This window comes from Xyrauchen texanus, chromosome 20 (genome assembly GCF_025860055.1).
Source record: "Xyrauchen texanus isolate HMW12.3.18 chromosome 20, RBS_HiC_50CHRs, whole genome shotgun sequence".
NCBI lineage: Eukaryota > Metazoa > Chordata > Actinopteri > Cypriniformes > Catostomidae > Xyrauchen > Xyrauchen texanus.
The window spans coordinates 34,570,184-34,588,513 of NC_068295.1; positions in this window are offsets into that span (position 1 = coordinate 34,570,184).

An 18,330-nucleotide genomic window follows, 5' to 3' on the forward strand; every position below is an offset into this window, starting at 1 on the left:
GGGAAGAGTCGATTACCAGAGAGCCATGGTGTGCAAGGTGGAGGCAGCTTGTCCAGCGGCACCATAGGCTTTGGCCGCCAGGGATGACGTCAACCTATAGGCACTAGATGCAGCGCTCTGCGGGAATAGATGCACCGCCACCGTGCCTTATCCACTGGGGGGATCACCGAGTAGCCCTTGGCCGCCCCACCATCGAGGGTAGTGAGGGCAGGGGAGCCAAAAGATTGGGACTGGTGGTAAAATGTGCCATCCGCAATCTTTTAAGCACATCATGCACTTACGGGATGAAAGGAATTGGGGCGGAGGCGTGGCTGTGAGCGGCACCGCGAGCCCAGATACCAATCGGCGACATACCCAGTGTAGACAGATTGTAGGGGTTAAGACAAGCAGCCAGTTAGATAGATAGCAGAAATTATTTAGCAGAGATGGGCCACTTCTATTGAAATGAATGGGAGAAATTGGAATGCTCAAACAAGGAGCTCTGAGAGCCCAACGGTCAACAGATGTAGATGATTTTGGTCTTTCTCCATTCAAGTAAATAAGATCTGCACTGTTGTGACTGTAAATAACCTCCTGAGAGCATTCCAAACATGGCCGACAGAGGGCTGACTTGCTAGAAAGACTTTGTAGATAGTCAGGCTGTGTGTTTGTTTACATTTGAATATTTTAACAGTTGGAGTTTGAATAGTCTTGGCCCGTTTGAACATTGTCAGTGGAAGTCTATAGAATTTTTCCGATATTTGATTCTCCGCTCTGCAAAAACCGTAGGGCATAGCACAGTACTCCAGAACAGTGGATGTAGCTTGAAAAATCAAAGAGGTGTTGGTATTTGAAAAAACCCTAAACCAAATTTATAGAATAACAGACTGTGAGCTCATCTATGTGGGCTTCTGTTTCTACAGATATGTGTGTGTGTGTGTGTGTGTGTGTGTGTGTGTGTGTGTGTGTGTGTGTGTGTGTGTGTGTGAGAGAGAGAGTGAGAGAGTGAGAGAGAAGAAAGCTGTTCTAACTTGTATGTGTTAGTTTCATTATCTAGATGATAGAGGGAGAGTGTAATTGCATTTTTCTACTGCACGTAACGGTTCGACGCTATTCGCTTTACTTTTCTGAGCTTGCTTTTCAACTGCTGTATAGTGTCGCCTCAACGTGGGTTGGAATATAGGCTGATCATCATAGTTTTGTTGCCTCTACTGTTGTGACATCATCTTAAACACGACGCAAACATTACTGATCAAAACAATAACACAACCGCTTGCTGTTAGCTTCTAGCTCATTGTGTTGTATAAATCAGTTGTTGCATGGTGATTTCACACAAGATTTTACACAATTGGCCTGGTTGGTTTAGAAGCAAGCTTTCCAGTACCTGGTCAACTAAATAATGTGAAGCATTAAAGCAGAGTATAGAGTTAACGTAACAAAATGTACCATCCTCCATCATGATCAATGCCAGCCCAGGGCACTCTCCCTCCCATTGCTTGCCATTTAGATAGCGTCCATTTGGTCGAACCACTTGCACTTTTACTTGATGGTTCTGTAGTCACTTTTAAGTTTTTTATTTTTTACTTTTACTATTGGTAGGTCCAGTATTAGCCATGTGCGGCCAACAGCTGATACACTTCCTGAAAGACTTTTTAGTATTGCATTGTTTCTTTCTTCGCCAAGGAGAGGACTGTCTGCACCTCGTTTATTGACCACGGCGTGGTTTTGCGCACTGCCATTTCTTTTTTCACAATTTGAAAGTCGCATGAAAAAATAATACTGCCATCGCTGTTGCTAACTTTAAAACTAGCAAATTGATGTCCCGTGTCAGAAATCCAGTGATGCTGGTAGTGATGATTCTGTCTGACCAAAGGATTTTGACATCACTTTTAGTATCGGCTCGGCTCCCTTGGAACCTCGACCGTGGTAGTACTAAAAAAATTATCAGGTACCAGGTACTACCCACAGTAAACCCCAAAAACATGAGCAGAGTCGTGTTGAGTTGAGTCAAGTTGTACCATGCAGTGGAAAAGCCCCATAAGAGAGAGAAATGCAGAGTGTTGTTTGTTAGCCTTGCTCAATATAGATTGACAAGGGGGAGAGTAAACTGTGACAGAATTGTCATTTTGGGGGGAATTATTACTTTATTGGTAAACCGATGTCTCTAAAGTTTGCTATTGTTTTTGTTTTTATTTTGGTACATTGCAGTCCAACCCTTTTGTTTATGTACAAACTGTGTTCACAGTTTAAAGTTGTTACAGGATTGGTTCACACCAAACCCCCTTTCACTTTTTGGACAGAAATATTTGTCGAAACGGTTTGTAGCCTCACTGTTGGCTTTGGCCACATTGTACTGTGTAGAGGTGACAGAACTTTATTTTGTACAGAAATTAGCACCCATTCAGTAGAATAATTTCAGTGAAATCACTGTTGTTCTATTGTTTTTCTTGTATGTCTCTATTCAGGGCTAGTGGAGGCATACTTTTTGTTTATCACAATGGAGGCTGACATATGAGCAAGGCTAATAAACAATGCAAACAAAAGCACTGCATTTCTCCCTCTTACACACACACACACACACACACACACACACACACACACACACACACACACACACACACACACACACACACCATCCTATCTGTAGATCAGAAGCCCACATAGATGAGCTGACAGTCTGTTGGTGTGAATCAGATAATCCCTCTGGCACAGTGAAGCTGATAAGGGCAGCTAGCTAGAGTTTGCTGTGATCATGTTTGAAACAAACATCAGAAAGCGACCAAATATAGAGTGCACTAATAATGACATCAAATAATATCTCTAATTTGTATTGAATGCTCTGAGAATTTAATCTGAAATCTAAATTAACCAATTAAATCTCACTTTAAAAGGTTAAAAATTAAATAGTCTACCCTTTTGAAAGTCATTTTATAATTCACCTACACTGCCTACAATATGATAAATATCAAATAAACACTTAGAGGCATCCACTGTTTGGACTTTAACAGACTTTTCTACACCCTCTCTCCAGACAGAATTGGAGCCTGTTTGAGCTCAAAGACACCTTCTTATCAACAATTCACAGCCCTCACCTTGCTAAGCTCTTTCAGTGAATAGAGAGTAAAAAAAGCATTAGTCTTCATGAGCCTGATGAATTCCATCATATCCAAACCAAGAGATAGCAAGCTCTAAATCTTTTCTGTTCCAGCTAATGGTAATGGCATTATTTGTTAAATGTCAAATGTGCAGTACAAGTCAATTATATGTAAGCCATTTGTAGGCTAACTTACTGAAATATGAAGACAGTGGTTCTATCAAAATTTTGCTCTTCTAGTTTGGGCTTCACGAGTGAGTTTGAGAGAAGACCTCCGAAACACGTGTTCTGTTCCCACTGGAACTAGGAATTAATCGCATTACACTAGGCTTGGGATTGATGCCTTTTTTCATGCATTGATATATCTGGATTTTTTCCAGATATAAATAGGGCTGCTCATTGCACAATAGTTTTTATATTTTCAACATATTTCTGAACACAACTTTGGTAAAGTGTGAGCAGCAAGTTAAATTAAAGGGGGCTGCACACTGGATGCATTTGGCAGATGACGTCATATTCTATAATTTGCAAACAACAATTTTCAATGAAGATACGCACATACCGGCATTGCTCAGCGTCAAAATTATGGAATGCCATGGAGCGCAACTCGCAGAGGTTTACATTAAATTCGACCCAAGATTATTTACTCTAGTTATTACTGGATGATAGATTGTGTCTATGTATCTCTCAGAGTTTACACAATGTGTTTTCAGTTTTATGTATGTCTTTTTGTGGTTTGACTGCTTGAAAGACCTATTCAAGTCTACATAAGAGAAATTGCATAATAAAGGTTATTATTTCTAATCAGTCAGTATGCTGAGTTGCACCACTTTAATACACTAACCTGCAAATTCATCAATGTCACTTTGTTAATTCTTGACGTACAAAAACCATCATAACTTTGGCCTGCCTTCTGCTGTGCCGAGTCAGCTCATCCTTTGTGCGTGATACCGGTGCTTTCCTACCCGCGACTTGGCTTCAGTAAACGTTATATCACCCTCTTGTGGTCTCCCAACACTTTTCACCACACAATTAAACAGAAGGCTAAGCGAGTGAATAGGAAAGCATGCAAATTAGGCTTCTAATTGAATATATCGATGCCTCAAAAATGTATTGAAAAAATAACGTGCTGATCAATAATCGATGTATTGTTAATTTATGACATCTCCAGCATTCACATTAACAATGGTTGCATGATTTAGAGGTCACATTTTCAAGGTCAAGATCAAATTATTTAAAGAACACATTTATAGCAAAGTGCTGTACATGGGCAAATAAAACAATTAATTTTCAAGGCAAAATGAATGCAAAATTTAATGCAAAAAACATGCCAATGTACATGTGGTCAGACAAACTCTTGAATCAGCGTGGATGTGCCAGGCTACTCAAACAAACAAAACAATGTTAAAAGCACCACAATGTTTAAAATAGAAAAATAATTTGAACATCAAAAAATGCATTACCGTTAACTTTGCCACCGTTCATTGTAGTCAGAGCAGAGCTATTAATATATTTGGAAAACCTTGCCTGAAACATAGCTAAATAATATAAAATGAAACCAGACCTCGTCTGAAAGCCATTTGCCTCATCATTGTAATAGATAAAAGCCTGGATTTATTATCACATAATAAACAAACAACATCACTGTAAACTGGTTTGGTTGGAGTGATGGAGGAGTCAGGAGACAATGAGGTAGGTTCAGTGTTAGTACTTTAATGTTGTACTTGTCACACACACGACGGTAACCGTCGTTACAGTTATCTTTCTCTTTCCGACACAGCACAGGTTTCCACTCTGGCTGTCGTGCTTCACGCACTCACTCTCTCCCTCTCTCGACATTTGGCGTCCCTTAAATGTCTCTCTCCGTATCACTATAACAAGACACAGGTGTTAGAGGTAATTACAAACCAGGTGACAAGCCTTACCGCTCTCTCTCTCTCCCGCAGACCGACACATGACCACGCCTGCCATGCCACATGCCCCCACCGCTGACTCAGGCCGGGGCAACATCCGGCCTGCCCACTCCCCCACTTCTGGAGAGAATGTCAGCCACAACCATCTGCGCCCCGGCCTGTGGACCACCTTGAACTTAAAGGGCTGGAGAGCCAGATACCAACGGGTGATCCGCGTTAGTATCCTTCATGCGGTGGAGCCACTGCAGAGGGCGTGATCGAACAGAGGGCGAAGGCCCGCCCCAGCAGGTAGTAGCGGAGCGTCAGAACCGCCCACTTAATCGCAAGACACTCTTTTTCGATGGTGCTATATTTAGTCTCCCTGAAGGAGAGCTTGCGACTAATAAACAGTACCGGTCGTTCCTCCCCTCCGACCACCTGCGAGAGCACTGCGCCCAGCCCCCTGTCAGATGCATCAGTCTGCAAAATAAAGGGGAGAGAGAAATCAGGTGCATGTAAAAGCGGCCCCCCACACAGTGCAGATTTTACCTTAAGGAAGGCCTGTTGGCACGACTCCGTCAACTGGACCGGATCGGGAGCCCCCTTTTTAGTAAGGTCAGTCAGCGGGCTGGTGACATCAGAATAACTAGGCACAAACCTTCGGTAGTAGCCAGCCAGCCCCAAAAACTGCCTTACCCCCTTTTTGGTCTTGGGTGCCGGGCAGGCTGCGATCGCTGCGGTTTTGTCAATCTGTGGACGCACCTGCCCGTGACCCAAGTGGAACCCCAGATACCGAACTTCCACACGTCCAATTGCACACTTCCCCGGGTTTGCCGTGAGTCCCGCCCGCCTCAGCGCTCTCAGGACAGCCCTCAGATGTTGCATATGCCGCCGCCAGTCATTACTGTAAATTATAATGTCATCTAGATATGCGGCGGCATATGCCGTGTGCGGTCTGAGGATCTTATCCATAAGGCGCTGAAACGTGGCCGGGGCCCCAAACAAGCCGAACGGAAGTGTTACAAATTGGTGTAATCCGAACGGTGTTGAAAAAGCGTTTTTTTTCTCTGGACATTGGAGTTAAAGGGATCTGCCAATACCCCTTCGTTAAGTCCAGTGTCGAGTAAAATTGAGCCGCGCCCAACCGATCGAGTAACTCATCAATACGCGGCATTGGATATGCGTCAAATTTGGACACCGCGTTCACTTTCCGATAGTCAACACGGAAGCGGACTGAGCCATCGCTCTTCGGTACCAGGACTACCGGGCTGGACCAATCACTGTGCGACTCTTGTATTACCCCCATTTCGAGCATTGCCTCTAATTCCCCCTAACGACCTTTTTGTTGTGCTCCGGGAGGCGATAGGGCCGGCTACGAACCACCACGCCCGGGGTGGTCTCGATATGGTGTTCTATGAGGTTCGTGCGACCGGGCAGGAGAGAAAACACATCTGCGAACTCCGCTTGCAGCCTCGCAACATCTGTCAGCTGCGACAGCGAGAGGTGGTCTCCGCAAGGGACCGGGGTAAATGAATTTGCTTTGAGCGATATCTCCGGTCCGAGCTCCGCCTTCTCCGGAACCGCTGTCGTCAAGGCTACAGGTACCGCCTCCCTCCATGGTTTGAGGAGGTTGAGGTGGTACGTTTGACGTGCCCCTCTCCTATCCGTTCGCTTAACCTCATAATCGAGATCTCCAACTCGTCGCGTGACCTCAAAGGGTCCTTGCCACTTGGCGAGTAATTTGGAGCTCGAGGTGGGCAGTAACACAAGTACTTTATCTCCCTGTGAAAATTCCCTTAGCCGAGTGCCCCTGTCGTACAGTTGGCGTTGGCATTCTTGCGCTTGGAGCAAATTCTCCTGTGTTACCCGTCCCAAAGTGTGGAGTTTTGCTCGAAGGTCAAGAACGTATTGAATTTGGTTTTTGCTATCCGAAGGTCCCTCCTCCCAAGCTTCCCGTATGACGTCAAGCATGCCCCGTGGCCGGCGCCCATACAGTAGTTCAAACGGAGAAAAGCCGGTAGAGGCTTGTGGGACCTCTCGTACTGCAAACAGCAGGGGTTTGAGCCACTTATCCCAGTTTTTATCATCTTCGTGTACGAACTTACGAATCATGTTTTTCAAGGTCTTATTAAATCGTTCCACCAGTCCATCAGTCTGCGGGTGGTAGACGCTGGTACGAATCGACTTAATGCCTAATAATTCATATAGTTTGCGAAGTGTACGTGACATGAATGTTGTGCCTTGATCTGTGAGGATTTCCTTTGGAATCCCCACTCGGGAGATAATTCTGAAGAGTGCCTCCGCAACACTGCGTGCTGAGATGTTGCGTAGAGGCACTGCTTCCGGATATCGCGTTGCATAGTCCACCAGAACTAACACAAAGCGATGCCCGCGTGCAGTCTTTTCTAATGGCCAATGAGATCCATTCCAATTCTGTTGAAGGGGATCTCGATCAACGGTAACGGGCGCAATGGGGCTTTTGGGGTGGCCGGTGGGTTCACCAACTGACATTACCGGCACGCCGCACACCACTTGCGAACGTCCCCGTGAATGCCCGGCCAAAAGAAACGGGCCATTATACGTTTCAAAGACTTTTCGTGACCTAAGTGGCCGGCCATTGGATTATAGTGAGCTGCCTGGAAGAGTATTTCCCGACGGCTCTTCGGTACTAACAGCTGTGTTGTAACCTCTTTGGTTTGAGTGTCCTGCGTCACTCGATACAACCGCTCTTTGATAATAGCAAAGTACGGGTATGTGAGCGCAACACCAGGCTGGAGATGTTGACCATCAATTACTTTCACTTGGTCGAAGGCGTGCCTAAGGGACTCGTCACGCGACTGCTCCAGAGGGAAGTCCCCCTCAGGGAAGCCCCTGAGGGCGGAAACACCCTGGTCTGCGTCATCTTGACGCGGAGCCGACGTTGACGGGCCCGGCACCGCCTCCCCAGCCATAGTATCACACGCCACACCCCGCGCCACCACTCTGCAGGACCCATCCACACACATTACCCTCAGTAAATTTTTAAAGCCGGGCCAATTGGTTCCCAAGATTAGTGGATGGGTGAGGCGGGAATTAACCGCAGCCTCGATTCTATGCCTTTTTCCCCTGAATCGTATCTCAACGGTAACCACTGGATATTTGTGAATATCCCCATGCACACACCTCACCCTCACCAATTTATTTTTATCCAATGCCCCGCCTTGCACCAAGCGTTGATGGATCGAGGTTTGAGAACAACCTGTATCCACCAAAGCTTGATGTGTATCCCCCTTCACCCTTACCGGTATGCGATACATCCCTGCCCGATCGGGGGCAGCCTGTGGAGCGTCGGGGATCCGAACCAGTGTCCCCACCTCCATCACTGGACACCGCTCCTGGCTATGTCCGGCTTCCCCGCAGCTCCAACAGACCAGCCCAGGTCTTCCTTCCGCACTCGTGGGGGTGGGCTCGCCAACCTGGGTAGAATAGTGGAGAGAGACAGGGGGGTTTGAAGGGGCAGGAAAAGGGAAGGGTCCTCTGGACCGGGGTCGGGGTCTGGGTGGGCCTCCCCACCTACGAGGAGCCAGAACTGGGCGGGAGTGAGGGGAACGGGGAGAAGGGGAGGGAACAGCAGGCACAGGGGGTGGAGAGAGAGAGAGAGGATACTGCCTCGCCGTCTCCTGGGAACGCCGCCATGTAGTCCTCTGCCAGCTGGACGGCTCCATCCAATGACGCCGGGCAGTGGCACTGGACCCACTCTGACATGCCTCGGGGAAGCTGAGAGACGAACTGCTCCAGTACGACCATGTCGACCACTTCCACGACGTCGCGGGTTCCCCCCACCAGCAGCCATTTCCTGTTGCGCAAACGCGAACGGGCGGCCGTCCTTCCCGAAGCTTAATGAGCGGAATAACTGTCGACTCTGCTCCGGGGTGCGACCGACCCGTTGCTGGATGGCTTTCTTCAAGTGACTATAGTCCAGGAGGCTGGCGGCGGGAAGTTGTTGTGCCGCCAGCTGCGCCTCCCCGGAAAGTAGGGGCAATAGGCGGGCCGCCCACTGCTCAGGAGGCCACCTCCATACCTCCGCCGTTTTCTCGAACAGGTCGAGGAAGGCCTCTGGATCATCGCTTGGCCCCATTTTCGCGAGGGCAAGCGGTAGGGTGAGAACCGAGGAGGACGCAGCACCAACCCCCTCTCCGGCGATCAGGCTCCGCAGCGTTTGCCGGTCCTCGGCTTGTGCCTGGAGCAAGGCTTGGAAGCGTTGTTCTTGCTCCTGGCGAACCTCCAAGAGGGCATGGTGTTGTGTCTGCTGGATGCTGGTGAGGGCGTTGATGACTTCGGCCAGCGGTGAAGACTCCATAGCAGCGCTCTCCTCCAAACCCGGGTTCTCGGCACCACTGTAAACTGGTTTGGTTGGAGTGATGGAGGAGTCAGGAGACAATGAGGTAGGTTCAGTGTTAGTACTTTAATGTTGTACTTGTCACACACACGACGGTAACCGTCCTTACAATTATCTTTCTCTTTCCGACACGGCACAGGTTTCCACTCTGGCTGTCGTGCTTCACGCACTCACTCTCTCCCTCTCTCGACATTTGGCGTCCCTTAAATGTCTCTCTCCGTATCATTATAACAAGACACAGGTGTTAGAGGTAATTACAAACCAGGTGACAAGCCTTACCGCTCTCTCTCTCTCCCGCAGACCGACACATGACCACACCCGCCATGCCACAATCACACATTCAGGCTGAATGCTATTAAAATGAGTACTGTTACCTATTAATCAAAAGCTAGCACATATCAGTAATGTGAGTCTAAATATATTATAGTTGACCTGAGATGGAGTCTGTGTGTGTAGACTTTTACAGTATTGATGGAAAGGCTGTAATAGAAACATAATACATGTCAACGTTGGAGAAAAATGAGGTAGTGTGAGTTAACTGTAAGGCTTCAGGGTGGTTTATGTGTCTTTCAGGATTTTGATTAATACAACAACAATCTGTATCACAAAGATGACAGATGAATCAAACAAAAGCAAATCAAACAACAAAAGCAAGCTGCCAGAATAGGATAGAATGTATATTTCCCTCTAGTAATACAAACAATTGGAACTGGATCTCCCTGTTACCTTTTGTAGTAATCCAGTACTGTGTAAAAGTGTTAGGCAGTTGTGAAAAAGTTTGTTTAGTGAGGATGTTTTCAAAAATAATACCATAAATATTTTTTATTTATCAGTTAAATTCATACAAGTGGCAGTAAACATAAAAAAATATAGATTATTAATTGGTGTGACCCCCATATGCCTTTAAAACAGCAACAATTCTCTTAGGTGCACTTGCCCATCATTTTTCAAGGTTGTTTCAAGCATCTTGGAGAATTTGCCACAGTTCAAACACTGACTCAATGATGTTGAGATCTGGGCTCTGTGGGGGCCATACCATCTGTTGCTGGACTCCTTGTTCTAATTCTATTCTATATTTGCAAAAGCAATGGTTGGAAATCTAAAATTGGTATTTCCTGTCGACACACTAAAGCAGAAGATATCAAGTAATCATCTTAAGACACGTTTTGTGAAAGACTTTTACATATATACAAATGTATATTTATTATTGGTCAAACTTTGTGTTGAGTTAATTTCGCATTAACTAATTTCAGAAAATGAAGCTTTATGCTAGGTCATTCGAGTTCACTCTCAACACAAAATAACTTTCATTTGGGAAGTTACGTAAAGCTAGCCACAGTGTAATGACCTGTGTATCAGGCAGTTTGTCCTTCACAATGTCCAAGTTCTCAGCCCACACAACAACAAGTCTTCAGCAGAACTCTGCAGTGATTCTGGTTTTGGTGAGAAAACTGTGAAATTCTAAAGATTTGTTTTTAAAACAAATCTTTAAGACTGACTGATCGCACTGTCATTTTGCAAGTACTGAAATTGGATCTGTTTGTTCAGACAGTCTAGTCAATATGGAGTATATCTGCATTGATAGTATTCTTAATTTCATTGTACATTAACTCTTGTCCTCATTGTTATATCACTTACAATATTGTTGGTTTCAAATATTGTATTTTCCGTAATTCGATATACACTCACCGACCACTTTAATAGGTACATCTTTACACCTACTTATTCATGTGATTATCTAATCAGCCAATTGTGTGACAGCAGTGAAATGCATATAATCATGCAGATACGGGTCAGGAGCCTCAGTTAATGTTCACATCAACCATCAGTCTGGGGAGAAAATGTGATCTCAGTTATCTCAACTGTGGCATGATTGTTGGTGCCAGACAGGCAGGTTTGAGTATTTCTGAAACTGCTGATCTCCTGGTATTTTCACACACATCAGTTTCTAGAGTTTACTCAGAATGGTGCCAAAATAAAAAAAACTAATCCAGTGAGTGGCAGTTCTGCGGACGAAAAACATTTTTGGTGAGAGAAGTCAACGGAGAATGGCCAGACTGGTTCGAGCTGACAGAAAGGCTATGGTAACTCAGATAACCCCTCTGTACAATTGTAGTGAGCAGAATAACATCTCAGAATGCACAACATGTCAAACCTTGAGGCGGATGGGCTTCAACAGCAGAAGACCACGTCGGGTTCCACTTCAGTCAACCAAGAATAGAAATCTGAGGCTGCAGAGGACACATGCTCACCAAAACTGGACAGTTAAAGACTGGAAAAACATAGCCTGGTCTGATGAATCTCGATTTCTTCTGAGGTACACAGATGGTAGGCCCACTGCAGCCTCAGCTTTCTGTTCTTGGAGTGAGAGGAAAAACAGATGGTTTCTAAGCATAATGCTCTATCAAGTTTTAAATCAACAAAACCTACCTCCCTACACTAAACCTTACACTTAAAACTAACCAATAGTGTCACAAAAAGCAAATGTGAAATGAAAAATGCAATAGAGAAGCATTTTGTGTCGCTTCAATGACTTTTCCGGCTCTAGTGTTGCGCTTTTCAGGACACGTACCCCAGTCACAAGTGCTACAATCTTTCATTCAAGCTACTGCACAATTTGATTGCACTCAAATTTGTAAAAGCATGTAAATGTAGGTGGTTATGTAATGCAAATGTTAAAATTAATCGCCTTAAAAGTCATGTGGAATAGTTAAAGTGTTTGATGTCATAAGTTACCATTGTGTGGGAAACAGGGTGATAAGTGAATTTATAATCTGTCATTTTACTGTCGATTTATGTGAAAGTGAATACAAGTCATTGTTGTTTACCACCTCTGGTGTAGCCAAGATACGTACAGCGAGCCACATAAAAATAATTCAGCAAAATTGTGGGATAGTAATGTGATTCTATGAAACCAGGTTGATAAAATCAGATATTGAAAATTAGTATGCAGTACTTTCTCAAGATAGTTTATGTCCCCCCGTCTGCTCTTTCCCTGCCTGCTCCTCTCTTTACTCCGCCTCTGCACCTCTTCAGGCCACTTTGACTGGCTGTTGCATCTCAGTTTTTATCACTTTAGAAGCATTTAACACAGAGTGTCTCCTTCATTCCCTTAATTGCAGGTTTTTCTTCGCTCAGATTTTCTCTCGTCAAACACAGTCAATTACCGGAAAAGATGAGAATGCATAACTGTTCTAAATTGCAAGTTGGGTCTAATTATTGCATTTCACCAGGGGCATAGTTTCCAGGGAGGATGAACCCCCACCTTCCTCCCCCCAAAATATTCAACCCAAATCTACGCCCATGCATTTCACAATTTATGTATGATTTTCTGTCCCTCTTCAAGATCACTCACAATCAGTGAGTTGTTTTTGCAGGATTGCAGCCTGGTATGATGTTGCCCTCAATCAGATATGGTACTTAAAGACATCACAATGCAACAGCTGCTATAAGCTATAATAATTATATTTCCCTGCTTGTTTTGACAAATTCATGCCAAAAAAAATCTTATTATCCCTGCATTAACATGGGTAATGGTTAATACTGCATTAAATAAAAGTTTATTTTAATTTCTATTATAGTTCAGGACAATATTCAAGCACACTATTTGTTTCAGAACTGAAAACTTCCTCCCCAGTCCAAAAAGTCAATTTATTGAAACTGAACTAGAAAGAATTTCTTGTTCCGAACTTCTTTGTTTTTCTGATGTTAGACAGATCAATAAATTAACAGTGTCCACTCAGATTTATCAACAGTGGCTATTCTGTGTTCAGCAACTTGGCCCGGCCAGACACATTGAAGTAATAGGAGGAAGTTAAAAACTGTTATTCGTAAACACCAGATGTAGAATATGCTATTATTCCAACTGGCATGTAACATAAATTTAGAGCTGACAGCAAACCAGTGAGTACGTATTGTTTCTTATTTAGCATGGGAAGAGTACATTTACAGTACATTAGAGATATATGATAACTGATCACAAGGGAAGTTTACATGTTGTTTCTGAGAGTTCAAGGATCCTTGGACTCACTGACAGCACCATCTCCTATTAGAAATGTTTTCATTGGTGCAAGTGTGTTTATTGTGTGACTTGAAGCACATTGTGTTAACAGCATGGGGAGCTTTGTTCGCATCCCATGTTAAAAACCAGGAAGTAATCGCATTCGCATATTCAGTGATGAGCGTGATTCAGAGGTTACATTTTCACCTCTAACATAATATTTTTCCTTTATTTTTCTATTATTGCTCAACCTATTCTGATTTCACAGTGAGATCTCTCTGGAAAATTGGTTTGATTGATTTTTAACAATATTCACACTTTTCAACACACGTTTATCTGTTTCTTAATATCAAGTCTACCTATAAATGGTGAAATCTTGTTTTAAACCTAGCCTAAGATGGTTTGAACTTTTATACCGGCCTCTCAGCCTGGCAAATCTTTTTTTACCGAACTTGAACTTTGGTATGCAGAGGAAGAAGAAATGTAATTGTGTGTGCTTGAGTTTCCTTTCTCCAGCATTTACATGCAAATGATTGATGAGAATGGAGCACAAAGTGAATTTTAAGCGCACTTAAAGGGCAGGCCCACGTGTAATCTGCATGTGCAAATCTACATAAAATATTTCCACAGATTCTAATGTCCTTCGTGAAAAGTTCTAAACATCCCTTGCCCATTGCATGTTTGTTTATTAAATATTTTGTTAATTTTATTATTACATTAGCTACCAATAAACAATAACACTCTCAGTCCGTTTTGACACATTTTACTATTAATATTCCATTTCACTGAATTCTGCAAGTTTCCACCACAAAATCAGCAAAGACAAATGGTCCGCAGATAACCTTCTAGGCCTGATTATAAGTCAGAAACATTGGAAAAGGGGGGGGACATGAAATAGAAATTATGGTAGGACCCCTACAAGATAGCTATTATGTTGGTGTGACTTTGCGTTCTTTTTCTGTGAAATTCTATAGACACATCATGAGCATGCAAATAAATCCTGCATATTAGATAGTTTGAGGGTCCTATGAGATGTGCATGTGCTGACCCTGTCTGTTCCGCCCTTTTCAGCACTCATTTGAATAGAGATATATTGGTGGAAAGTGCAGGGTAATAGAAGCCATTTGCACTTGACTCAATTCAACGCTTCCATTGTACCCTTTGCCAGTGCTCAATAGAGTTATGCAAATCCATAAATAGAAAACATCTTCTGATGACACGGAGCCAGTGCAACACAGTGCAACCAAGCAGATGGCTTATTTAGAAAAGTGTGTCTTTGAAAATTGAGAAAATAAGATAAAATGGCACTGAGTGTGCGTGGGATAGAGAGAGAGAGAGAGATGGAGGTAAAGTGAGTGAGTATATGAGTGTGCATAAGTGTATGGAGCAAGTGGTTTGATGATTTACTGCAGAGCAGCACATATATAAATAAAGCTACAGATGTCAACTAGGCAAAGTGGCCATTACCCTGTGATCCATTCCTATGAATATATAAAAAACAGTAAATGAGAAACAGCAGGCCTGGTGGCAGCAACTCAGCTACAATGGTCCAGCAGACACTTTTCTCGTCTTGCAATAACGCAACTTGACATAAAGTGAAAGTTCACCCAAAAATGAAAATTCTCTCATCATTTGCTCTCCCTCATGCCATCTAAGATGTGTAAGACTTTCTTTCTGCTGCTGAACACAAACAAAGATTTTTAGAAGAATTGATCAGCACTGTAGGTCCACACAATGCAAGTGTGGCGATATACAGCTCTAATATATAACGACTACGCCACCCCAGCATTTAACCAGCTGGGGAGATACCCGCAAAAGGGCACACCAGTTCGTTCTCCTTCCCACAATCACAAAACACTGAGGCGTGAATACGTACCGGAAAATGTCTCTTTATTCAATGATCATAAATAGTTTAAAATACCACAAGTGTCAGTAACACAGTTGATATAAATCTGATTTATATTTGAGTTGATTTGTATGTGAGCAACTAGGTCCAACCACGAAACAAATGCAGGCTCTCGCCACGGAGAGGGGGTGCACCATTGGCTGGGCAGGCTGAGCAGTGGACTTCAAATCAGCCCGCAATAAGTACACCGTGCCCAACACTTCCAAAGCACACACAAACTCCAGTGAAATCCACTGCAAGAAAACCTACACCACACTCTTAAAAGAAGTTTCCATTCACCATGCACAGGATGGCTAGCCTGCCCGCTTTTGGGTCACCCCGGCTCCTAGAAAAGAACGAAAGCAAAATCAATGGATGCAGAAAATGTACAAAACCAACGGCATCAATTGTTAATGTTGCCAGCAATAAAAAATGAACACACGAAACGAATGTACTGTCACCAAAATAAAAGCAAAAGAACAAAAAATGAATAATCAAGGAAAGCAAAATCAACTGATGCAGAAAATGTACAAAACTTGTTAATGTTGCCAGCAATAAACAATTAACACAAAATAAACACACAAAAGGAATATACTGTCACCAAAATAAAGGCAAAAGAACAAAAAAACGAATAATCAATTACTCTCCAAATATAAACCAAATATTACAATAAGAAAAACAAACAGCAACGAGCACAACAGACGTAATCAAAACAGCCATAAGCAAAACACCCCTAAGCAAAACCGCAGCGTCAAAGCTAATCGAAGTTGTGATCAAACGGCCACTTCCACGGCCTAAAATACACAAGAAACAGAGTTAAAAACACACTTTTAACGTTACTTTAAAGTGGACATAAAGACATGAGTGGGTTTACATACCGATCAGCGGGACTTCCGTTCAAATATCCGGCAGACCATTCTCTCATACCATTTACTACACAGAGAAAATCACGCGTCATACAGAAGCAAAATAAACGCAGTCCCACACTCGAATATACACAATGGACCTACCAAACAGAAGAACAGCAGTCACTCACAGCACGCCGTGTTGTACGTGCGATCTAAACTGGAACTACAGCAGTGATGCAGATGAAACACCCTCTCAAGCAGTACGATCAGTACCTCCGAACAGACACCAGCTGAGCAGAAAATCAGTAAACACACAATCTAGTCGCCAAATCGTAGCTATGACAAACAAACACCCACCTCACACACAGAGCTGTCGAGCACCGGCAACCATGACGCCCAGGTGACACAATGATGACGCAATATCCCGCAACTCAGGTGATGCCCTTTATATACTCTAAATAAGGTCCTGTAAATATACATGGGGCGGAGTCATGCTTAAAGCGCCACTTCACCACACAAGTGAATGGTGATCAGGCATTTTAAGCTCCAAAAATGAGATAAAGTCGGCATAAACGTAATCCATAAGACTCTTACTCATATCTTCTGAAGCAATCCAGTTGGGTTTGCATGAGAACAGACCAAAATATAACTCCTTTTTCACTGTACATCTTTCCATTGCAGTCTAAAGGCATGATCGTGATTTCAAAATTGATTACACTTCCAAGTGCTTGACGAATGCGCAGAGCAATAGATAATGCTATAGAAAGTGTGATCGAGCTTGAAATTATTGCTAAGGAGACTGCTGTCAATATGTTCAGGGAAAAAGAATATACATTTGGTCAAATCTCACCTAAAACCAGCTGGATTGCTTCAGAAGATTATGTTTGTGCTGACATTATCTCCTTTTTGGAGATTCAAAGGCCTGATCACCATTCACATGCATTGTGCGGATCTACAGAGCTGAAATATTCTTCTAAAAATCTTCGATATTTTCTGAAGAAGAAAGAAAATCATACACATCTGGCATGACATAAGGGTGATAAAATGATTAGTGGGTGCACTAACCCTTTAAAGCTTCAAATCGTAACTCAGACTGACTATAGAGGACTGATTTAGAACTTATGCGGTTGAAAGACAGAAAAATGATATTTAGTGCTTAAATATTTTCATTCCTCATGTATGATCAAATTTTACATCTACACTTTGTCAGTGTTTTGTAGGAGTTAACCATAAGTAGCAATGCTACTACCTTAACTAAATATTCAAGTATCGTGACAGTCGCTCAGCTTTTTTCACAATGTTGTAACTTTTCCAATAACGACCTACATTTTCAAATGAGAACACGTCCTCACTCTGTCAAATGTACCACTGGGAAATTCAAATAATGTAGGTGAATTGGTTCTTTCATAGTTTATGTAAAAAAAGTCCCCCTTAAAGGGACTTTCCCTGCCTCTAAGCGACATATTTAGTTTATTGTTGCTGATAATTACCATGCTTTGATTCAGTTATATAAAATAGGGTGTTTTCTAGTTTTATTAGTGTACATTAGGTAGAGATCTATGTTCAGTTTAACCCTATTTGTTTAACCATTATGAAAATAAACCATGGTTTTACTGTAGTATTATTGTAGTAATCGTAACTTTAGTAATCATGTTTTTTTGTTTGTTTTTTTAATACAACTACCATGGTTAATGTATGGTTACTGTAGTAAACCATGGTTAGTTTTCAACTTCCCAAACTTTCCAAATAAGTCCAAACATCAAAACCTCACAGAGTGTACACAATAACATCTTCTTCTTAATACATAATTTATGCGGATAAATGTTTTCCAACTGAATAAACTAAACTTTTTCACTGTCTCTGGCCCTCTTTATGATACGCTTGATTTTGGCCTAAGCACTTCCTTAAAACTTCAACTTAAACAGTCACTGTTATGATTGGCTAACATCGTGCAGCCCCTCAAATTAAGCCATATTTGAAAATCAATCAGAAGAGAATGTATAAATCTACACAACATTATAAAATAAAATTTCTTGGTTTGCACATAAAGAACATCCAACACTTTGCATCTGAATATATTAAACTGTTCACTTACTGTAAGCACAGCAGCGGTATTAACTATCAAACATTTGAAAAACGAATGAAAGAAACTGCCCCATCCTTCAATAACAGTTCTGTTGTACTGTGTGTACAAACTAAGCCCCATTGGGCAGGGTCATGATGTAAAGTAGGCATTGATGTTAAGATTAAGATT